General features: G+C 43.4%; 1 long non-coding RNA gene across 1 annotated transcript; it reads right to left on the bottom strand.

Moving 5' to 3' along the window:
* Positions 1 to 1,022: 1,022 nt before the first annotated feature.
* On the bottom strand, positions 1,023 to 9,154 carry LOC114068042. Its single transcript, XR_003573506.1, has 4 exons — positions 9,088 to 9,154; positions 8,016 to 8,080; positions 6,122 to 6,223; positions 1,023 to 1,175 (listed from the first exon to the last, which is right to left on the bottom strand). It is a non-coding gene; the product is annotated as an uncharacterized LOC114068042 (long non-coding RNA).
* Between the last annotated feature and the right edge of the window lie 245 nt (positions 9,155 to 9,399).

Below are 9,399 nucleotides of genomic sequence, written 5' to 3'. Positions count from 1 at the left end.
CACTAGTTAAGAATTCCCTCCTTTCCCAAACTCAATCCTAAACGGCATCTCCAACAGAAAAGGAAGCCACCGACTCACGGACTCCTTTGTCACCATCCCATCATCACAATCAAGTAAGACTGTGGTATTATTTTTCTTTTTTTTATACTAGAAATTGGCCACTGGCATTGGCAGAGATAACCTGGTACTTCCCTGGAATCCAGAGAGCTGCACCCATTCCTCTAGCACAGCAGAAAAGTGACAGACATTTACATTAACCTGTAGATTGAGCCACAGGAACTGAGGGGGCTGAGACCTGACCTGCCTGTCCAGAGGTGGGCTGTTACATCCAGCTCTCATCCACAACGGTCCAGGACTCAGAATCCTGTTTTTCCACTAAATTCCAACAAGAGCTCAGTCTGCTAAATAATGCCAGGCTGACATTTTACACAGCAGCAGGACCATGCGCTTAACAAAATGGGCAGAACCTTCTTGTAGAAGGTGTAAGGAAGAATACAAAAGGTCACACAAATTCTCAACATCTGTCACTCAAACTAGTGGCAAACAGGCTGTCACCTTTGATAGAGCAGGATTAGACCATGACTGAGGATTTGGGAATAAAAAAAAAAAAAAGTAGTTAAAATAATGTTCACTGGATGCACATAATTCATTGCAGTTACACCCCACCATGAATTTAATCTGTGATGATTTCACAAGATTACACATGGAAGAAGTTAGATAGTTATATAGATAATATATATATGGTATAGAAATATATAAATGCCCATAATATGTAGATAATAAATCAAACAAATAATATATATTAAATATTTTTATTTGCTTTTATGCTATACCTTTACTATGCTTTGCCCCAAAGACAATGTTTGCCTGCTTATGAAAAGTCCAATACCTGTAAGTGCGTTCCAAGCTTTCCAAATTGAGACTTTGATGAGTGACAAAATTTGCTGGGAAAACAAACCCTGACTCCCATTTCAGCACACCATGGACTCATTTATTTCACTTACCGGATGCACGTACCTGCTTCCATTAAAAGGTGTCACCAGGTGGCCCAGGAATTGTGGTTAATCGAGGAGCCCCCTCTAAACACACACAGGATCACAGCAGCCACCCATTGCTATGCCTGGTGTAGCCAGAACAGATGTTTATTACAGAGATTCTCCTGGGATTTAAGAGTCCTTTCAGGGGAAAAAAAAAAAAAAAAAAAAGAGTACATCTTGAAGCAATCAGGCAAATGACTGTAATTCTAATTTAAAGATAACCATTGGCAAATGAAGTCTATCAGTTAAACAAACTTTCCTAAGGAAACAGTGCCTAGTTTTCTTGGGCTTTACAGGTTTATCCTCTCACTTTAGGCCAGAACAGCTTCCATAGGCCGGCTGCTCTCCCGTTTTTGGGATACACTGCCTTGCCCTGGCCTCTGCTCACACCTACCCTCCCCATATGACCTTCAGAGAATATCTTGTACCTTAAAGCTCTAGAAATAATGCAAGTTCAGAGGGCCCCTTGGAGCCTGCTCCATGAACACAGAACTGAGCATTATTCAGCATTATTCCTGTCTGAACTTAAAAAGAGAGAGAAAAGAGGTCTCATGGAATCGAAATTCTCCAAGCTCTGTCCAACAGAACCCATTCTGAGGATGTACACAAAGTTCAAATGAATTAAGAACCTGAGTTTATGTTCTCCTGAAAAGCCAAACCAAAATGACAAAAAGCCCCTTTGAAGCCTGAAGGAATGTAGGAAACCAGAAAGGCTGCTCCTGTTATGCTTCCAAGGCTGTCAAAACCAGGAGCTGGGAGAAATCTTGTTCACCAGCAATTTCTAGCATGATTTCTCACCGAATAAATTTAATCCAGAGGCAGTTCCTAAATTACAGCTTGATAAAACATCTGTAACAAACATAAAAACAGCTTAAAATCTGCCATAAGCTTTACAAATACATTTTCCATGGAGCAGCTGGAACGTCTGGAACAGCATGAGTACACTTTCTTGTGGAGTGTCTACAAAGTGGATTAAAGGTTGGCCACACATCCTTCAGCCAAGGTTTGGGATTTGCTGCATCTCTGCAGTAATATCAGGAATGACACGTCATGTTACCAAAATCCAGAGTCCTACAGAAGGGATGGGCCGTGGTAGTTTCTGTTTGAACCTCTGTAAATATCATATTCCAATCATACTTCCCAAAGTAGACAAAGAGCCTGACTTACTCCTCTCTTCATCCAGTACAGAAACATTCTTGCAGAGAGGTTTGGTTAAAGGTCAGTCCTTACAGACTTGAAAAAAACCCCAACAAATAAAGAGCCATTATCTGACTCCAACCACAGGAACATCTGAATGCTAAACATGGTGAAAAGGGGCATCTTAATAGCAGAAACATCTGCTTTTTATAAAGTGAGGTTTTGTGCCAGCAGTGCAGGAAAGGAGTGAACACTGTGGCAGTGCTGCCAGTTCCATGGGGATTATGGAGGTCCTAAATTCTCCAAGCAGACCCATGCTATAAGCCCTTGAATTTTGACTTGGAGCAACCTGGTCTAGTGGAAGGTGTCCCCCCCCCCGGGCAGGGCCTTGAACAAGAAGGGCTTTAAGGTCCCTCCCAACTCAAATCATTTCAGGTTCTATGACTTGAAGCAGCCTGGCTTTAGGCAAACCCAGCAGCAGTTCTTTCTGACCACCTACAGCAGGTGAAACCTCACTGCCTTGCTCTCCATGTCCTCCACCAGGGATAAATCCATCAGAGGGAACGGTGAATTGGAAGCTGTAGGAAGGAATGACCATTCCCGACCACATCAGATTTCCTTTCAACAGATTCTGGATAGATTTCCTTTGGAAAATGAAGATTCCAACTAAAAGGGATAAACAGCACCAGAAACACACCCTTGGCATCACTAACAGCCCTGGGATCAACAGGGGAATGAGTTCAGGGAGTTTATTCCAAGCCAAACTTTGGCTAGGGATGCTGAGCAACTCCAAAAGAACACACAACAGGATCCAACAGGAATCTCTGCCATCGAGGCCTTGGGCTTCCCAAGGACAAGGACAAGCCTGTCATTTAAGGTACCAAAACATAAAGCCCCTTCCTGTCTGCCATCCAACTGCCACACACATGGAAACCTGGGACACAGTCCCTCCAAAATCCAGCACCGCTCTCCAGACCGGGAATAACACCCCCAGATGCAGAAGCCTTAATAATTTCTAAAATATGAAAGGATAACTTCATTTCCTCTGTTCTGCTTAATTCTGTTCCCTGTATATAGTGGAAAAGGTCAGAGAAAATGAGATTTCATTCAGGGAACTGATTCATTCTCACAGAGTGTTTTACAGAATGGGGCAGAAAAAGATGGAAATGGATATTCCCAGAGGACAGTGATGTAATATTCTTGCACACACTGATGAGTATCTCAAGAATCCAGTCCTTAGGAGGAAATATTTACTTTTTTCTGGCTAAACTGAAGTGGTTACTCTTTTGAGGACTACAAGATCCATCCTTTAAAATGACATTGCTTTCATGCTGACTTTTTTTCTCCTTTTAAAGCAAAAAATGCAAAATAAATGCTTAATATCTGTTGGACTTAATAACCTCATTATTTGCAGGATTCCCTGTGTTCACCAGCACATTTCTGAATCTGTGTCTGCCACTCCATACTAACCCTGGCACACCTTGCCTCAGAGGCAGCCCACTGTGCTCACACACCTTTGCTGCAGTCCTGAAGACAACCTGATTACCTATCCTGGGGGCAAGAATTAAAAAAAGGGCTTTGTTTCCTGAGAAACATTTATGTCACACAGGGGAACTTAGGATGCGGATTCCCTGCGGAAGGAGAATTTAATTTATAACAAGCCAGTTCAGATGAAATCAGGATGCTCTGTATTCCCTTGTGGAAAGAAGTGAGAAAAATGGTTAATCAAATTTAGAGTTGGAATTGAACTCCTGAAGTCCTGATATATGTTGTCAAAATTAGCAGAAATATTAGACCCTGCTAATTCCTCCAGTCCTTAATTTAGGTGGGCATGATAAACTGCTGTTGTGTATTGGTCCTGTGACTGTGAACTTCAGAAGGACTCGAGCAAACAAGGTGCTCAGAGCGGGGCCAGCTGAGGGTTCACAAGGATTCTCCCAGCAGCAGCAGCACTATCCACAGCCTTGGAGCCAAAGCTCCTAGACTGGTCAGGATAAAGCTCCTCAAGCATTTCAGGGAATGCCTTCTGAGCTCAAAGCAAGAGAAGAGTCAGATTTAAACTGGTTTGATTTGCTGGTACGGCTGCTGGCAGACAAAAATGCCGGCACACCTGCAGAAGCACTCACCTCCCTAAAACTGGGACATTTCCAGCTCATGGTGTTCATTCAGAGGATATGCTGCATGTTGCCATTCAAACCCCAAAAGATGGGCAAGTGTAACAGTAAAATGTTTAAGTTTCTGTATGGAGAGACTAAAGGACACTGGAAAGTTGACAAATGAAAGCAGTTTTTCATCAGGTTTGCCTCCACGCTTTGCCTCCAGGAACTCCAGCGTGTTGTAATAGAAGGAGACAAAGGAAAAACCTGGATGAATGAAAAACCCAACCAACTAATAAAAAAAACCCACCTCAGCCAACCACCTAGCACAATAAAAGAGCCCTCCTTCTGCTTCTCCTGACAATTCCATAAGGAAGCAGCCGGCCTATCACATCCTGTTCTCGGAAGACTCCCATCTCCCACACTGTGAGATCCATGACCACTTTTACCTCTTTTAATGGAACAGCAGATCAGAAAAGATTATCACAATGTTGCCTTTCAGCCTCTTCTCCTAAATACAGAAAAAACCCTGGACATTTTGGGGAATGTCAGTCACTGCTGAGAAAAAGTCATTTCCTCCCTGATAACCTGCAGTTGAAGCCTGAGGTGATTAAAGTGATTACAGATCTGCCTGGAAAATGGATATGCCCATACTTTCTGGGAGAATTCTTTCCCTTTTAATTTGGTAGGAGGAGACTCAAATCCCAGAAAAATGAACCAGTTTTGTATTTCTGAATATAGTTCCAGAAATTGTGGTATTTCTGAAAATAACCAAGTAGCATTTGTTTTGTGGTTTCTAAAAAAAGAAGAAAAAAAAAAAAAGTCTTAATTTATAGCTGTTAAATTTATGTACACATACAACTAAGAACAACAAAATTCCTCCATCCATATGACAGGGAAAACAAAGGGAAATGCTCAATGGAAAAACACCAATCATTTCAAATCAGATGAGGTGCTTTCAAACAACTTTGGGGTTTGTGGAGTTTTTGTCTCTACAAGCCTCTAAGATGGGAGGTTTGTCTGTGGTGTAACTCCCTGCAAGCCAGATTTAGCTGCAAGAAATCCGTGGAGTTTAGCTGCTTATCTTAGATTGTCCAGACTTTAATGGCCTGGAAACACATGGAGCAGTTTTGCCAAGATCAGATTTTTCAAAAATTCCAGTATTGGTTGTGTCTCAAGTTGGCTGGAAATCTCTCCAGCACAGATTCTTTTACACTGGTTTAACAGTTTGAGTTTCAGCTGAAATCTGGAATTTTAAAAGCATATTGCAGGCTTTTGAAATTTCTGCTCGAGAATCAGAAAGCACTTGGATTGGGCTGTGATTTGAGCGGTGACAAAAACATACAAAGCGCAGCCATTTCCCAGTATTTTTCCCTGTCACTTTGCTTCCAAGCTCTGCTTCAGGAGGGAAGAATTTATCTTAATGCTATGATGCCATTTCCCACCATAAATACTGGAAATGTGTCAGACCCCAAGACCTGTCAGCAGAGTGACAGCATTTTAAGGGTAGGTCTGAAAAAAACTGACAGTTCTCAATGTAAACCTCTTTAGGTATCTTTAACAGGTTTTTTCCCATATACAGGATTGCACTGGGTCAGAAGAAATTATTTGGAAATCATACAGTTATACACAAACAGAATCCCAGATCATGGTTTTTTCATGATGTATGGAAAAGAGGTCAAAACCAAAACAGGGTATTTTTGACTTAGACTCCTCAAAAATCCAGCAGCAACCTAGGGTGTCCAGCAATGAAGAATCCGAGTAGTCTCTTTGTGGCAAAAATATGAATTAATAGGCTTTCCTGAGCAGGCAAAACTGCATTTCAACACAACAGCTAAAATTTTACTGTACCTTCGGAAAAAAAGGGCTTCGGTTTCACGAGGTTACAGGCCAGCTCCTTTCATCTCTGACCCAGAAGGCACAACTCCACCGTGGGGCAGTTTCCAGAAAAAACTGCAGAGGGAAGAAATCAATCCATCGGGATTCCAGGAAAACACATTTGATTCAGTAAACAGCACTGTCTGCAAGCCTCCTTTGCACCGATGGAGCTCTGCTCCGAGGATACCTACAAGTTACATGTGCACTTACCAGGAGAAGCGCTGGAGGAACGTGCCAAGTTGTGTTAGGAAATAGGAAATATGGCTGACACCATTATTTAATTATAACAGCCATCTTTTAACCCCCCTTGCAGCACAGAACATCCAGGGTATAATGCACATCCTGGGCATAATCCCTCCACCTGCTTCTCTTCTCTCGGGGCCTCTGAGAATGTGACAACAGAAAGAGTGAGCAGGAGCGAAGGCAGGGCTTGCAGTGAGGCATCTCAGCAATCCCAGCAAAATCCAGGCCCTCAGACACCTTTCTCTGGACAATTTCAGGACCACTATAATCTGTGTAAAGCAGGACAAGATGGACTGTGCAATTGTCGCAGAACCCATTGGAAAAATCTACTCCCGTGTAAGGGAACACCAAAGTGCCAAAAAAGTAAACACTAAATTGCTAATTAAAGTCCTTAGTTTAGAATATTTAAGGTAAGTATTTTAGAACATAATTTCATTTCTCTAGACTTTGTTCTACTGTCATTTAAGACTTCCTGTCAGGCGAGTTTTTAAATGTCTTTTTGGGGAGAAAAGTGCAGACTGCTTGGGATCACAAGACAGAAGGGCCAGTGCTCATATAAAAGAGCGTTAGTGAGATTTTAAGTCTTCCCTAAGTATTCCCCGAGGCTGCATTTTATTGTGTTTAAAACAATGCTATCCATTAGCCTCTCGTTTGGCAATATAGACTGGGGCTGGGCAGCAAACAAAGGGCTGATGACTGAAAACACTTCAGACCAAGTGGACAGTCAGCCCATCCCCAGGGAACCAGGCCCTCTCTAGCACTGTGGGCACAGCTTTCCACAGGAATGCAGGTACTGCTTATTCAGGGCAGTGAAAGGAGCCTGATCCACACCTTCCATGGTGCCGGGCAGCTGCTGGAAAGCACCCCAGTATCACCTCTGGCTGCTGCAAATGGCCAGAGAACACAGCAGCAATGTAAACAAACCATCCTTGAAAAGCTCCCCAAAACGCAGCAAAAAAAAAAAAAAAAAAATTAAAAAAAAAATCATTCTTTTAACGCACAAACTGGTGCCAATCCACAAGAGTTCCCCTTTCAGCAGCTGCCAGGATAAATTTCCCCTTTGGGCAGACGGTCCGAAACCTGAGCCCATCATCCATGAGAATGTGCAGCTTGACTTGAGCACACAGGGAAAAAAAAACCCGGGGAATTCTGCCCAGGGAAATTAATCATTCTCAGCACCTCTGCAGATCCAGTCTGTCCCTTCAGCCCTGACCTACATACTGCACACACGGCGCTTCAAAACAATCTGACATTTAAATCAAAACTGCCCAGCTTCCCGCTCCCTCCCTTCATTCCCACTGGACAAACGGTTGACTGGCTGCCCTTGGAATAACTTACTTAGTGGTGCCCCAGGACATTCGTGGTCTCCACTGGATTTTTTGCACCCAGGATTGTCCTGAACTGCAGATTAGAGCTGTCACCCAGTGTGGAGTTTGTTACACACCGACTGGGTTTCAAAGCATAAAGGAAAGGTGGTGGGCAAAGGACAGGGAATATTTAAATATAATCCCAGAATCATGGAATGGTCTGGGGTGGGACTCTCAGGATAGTTTTACCCAGCTGCCTTGGACAGGGAACCTTCCATCAGAGCAAGCCTCAAACAAAGCAATGCTGTCACACCCACCTGCTTCCTTGGAGCTTCCTTGAGAAAAGGGGCTGCTCAGAGAAGAACTTCACCGTGCAGAACCTCTGCAAAATCAAACAAATTTTCCAGTTAAGGTAGAGCAAAGCAGATTCAGGAAAGCTTTTGTCACGAGTAAGTCGAACGTTACGGGCACAGACCGAGGTGAACGAAGTGAACAGAAATGTGAGCTTTTACTGCAAAGAACGACAAGCATCAGAATATGGTTATTTTAATCTTCTTTTTAGTTAAGACAGTAAAACTTAACACATTTACATTTCCCACTATGCCCACATGCACTATGAAACAAACATCATCCCAGCATTAGTGGGAGAAAGGTCCACTCCTGGGAAATCACTTCTGCCTCCTTTCAAATAGTTAACTGCCAAATCCATAAGGCTGGAGCCTGTAAAAATGGGATGGAGCAAACAGTAAAACATCATGGAAGTGTAAGTGTTCAATGGGGAACAACTCCAGCCAATGTGGCTGTGATTTCATGCTTTTCCTCTGTAAAAAAGAGGAGCCCGTCCCCATTTCATAACTCCAGGGGGAACGGGTCCCACATTTTCAGGATTGCCTGGAGCCGTAAGGGAATCACGCCTCACCTGAGGCACTCAACAGGCAAGGGAAGCTCTGGGACTAACTGATGTACTGAGAGGAAGGAGAGAATCCAAGAAATTGGAGTGCCTGTCCAATGCTCTGATCACTCACCCTCTCCCTCCTCTCGGGAATCATTTTATTCTTACACTGCTGCTCTGGGATTTCTTATGGAATAATACCTATTCCTTTAACTTGCAGAGATAATGACTAATGGGCACAATTTCCTGTACCTAAGGAGGCAGTTTCCTTTCCTGTGCCACGCTCCTCTCCCCCAAAAGGAAAGCATTAATTGCAGCCCCAGCAGTCAGAGCAGGAGTAACGTTTTCCAGAACTGTTCCATTCCCTTTGTTTCAGCGCTATTGGAACAGCGTGTGGCACACTCGGGGTGCAACCCTCGGGTTTACTGTTGCCTTCCCCCCCCATTCTGTGCCATGAGGAACAGCCCACGGCTACCCTGGGGTGGAGATGTGCTCACCCACACCTGGCTGCTGACACGTTCCCGAGTGGCACAGATCGTTCCAAAGGGATGCAGTGCTGCTCCTCGACAGGGGGATCCCACTGAAATTGTTGTAGTCACACCAACAGGGACCTTGCAGATAAAGCCTGGAAAGTGAACAACAGCCTATGTGCAATGTTTTCTATTAAATACCTGAGGATGAAAGTGTAATAAAATGAAAATTCTATAAAAAGTTGTGATTTTAATAGCCTCAGTTACTAAGTTCAGTTTTCTGGAGACTTGGCAGCCTTTCCTGGAATGGACTAGGATATCTGAAACCTCTTTTGTTCT

This window comes from Empidonax traillii, unplaced genomic scaffold, assembly GCF_003031625.1.
Source record: "Empidonax traillii isolate 1590-97213 ecotype Southwest subspecies unplaced genomic scaffold, ASM303162v1 scaffold998:size213616, whole genome shotgun sequence".
In the NCBI taxonomy this organism is placed as follows: domain Eukaryota; kingdom Metazoa; phylum Chordata; class Aves; order Passeriformes; family Tyrannidae; genus Empidonax; species Empidonax traillii.
The sequence above is the reverse complement of the archived record's forward strand: the minus strand, read 5'-3'. Positions and strand labels throughout refer to the sequence as shown.